General features: G+C 43.2%; 1 protein-coding gene across 1 annotated transcript in view; it reads left to right on the top strand.

Annotated features, from left to right (window-relative positions):
• Positions 1-317, top strand: part of LOC119592512 (insulin gene enhancer protein ISL-1-like) — a gene marked incomplete in the record, with an annotated part of 47762 nt that overhangs the window by 29291 nt on the left and 18154 nt on the right.

Genomic DNA, 317 nt, shown 5'->3' with positions numbered 1-317 from the left:
CTACGTACATATTTCCCTCTTCCTTTCCCTCTTCCCTCTATATTATTTTCTCCTCCTCCTCTATCTCTTTCCGTAGAAGTAGATGTCGATGCCATTGTATGATGTGAGATATTTATCGATACGTCTAGTTACGCCTCGAGTAAACAAACCTCGGAGTTCTGTGAAGTGACTCAAATGCGCCGGGCTTGGTTTACATTCACTCGGGGCGGAGATGCAAACAAACCCTCTCCTTACTTACGAATTTGTGGGGGAAAAAAAAACGTTATATCTTTGTTATTTGATAGAGCGAAGAAGGGAGTGAGGGATGGGATGCGTAT

Source organism: Penaeus monodon, chromosome 30 (genome assembly GCF_015228065.2).
Source record: "Penaeus monodon isolate SGIC_2016 chromosome 30, NSTDA_Pmon_1, whole genome shotgun sequence".
Lineage (NCBI taxonomy): Eukaryota > Metazoa > Arthropoda > Malacostraca > Decapoda > Penaeidae > Penaeus > Penaeus monodon.
The sequence above is the reverse complement of the archived record's forward strand: the minus strand, read 5'-3'. Positions and strand labels throughout refer to the sequence as shown.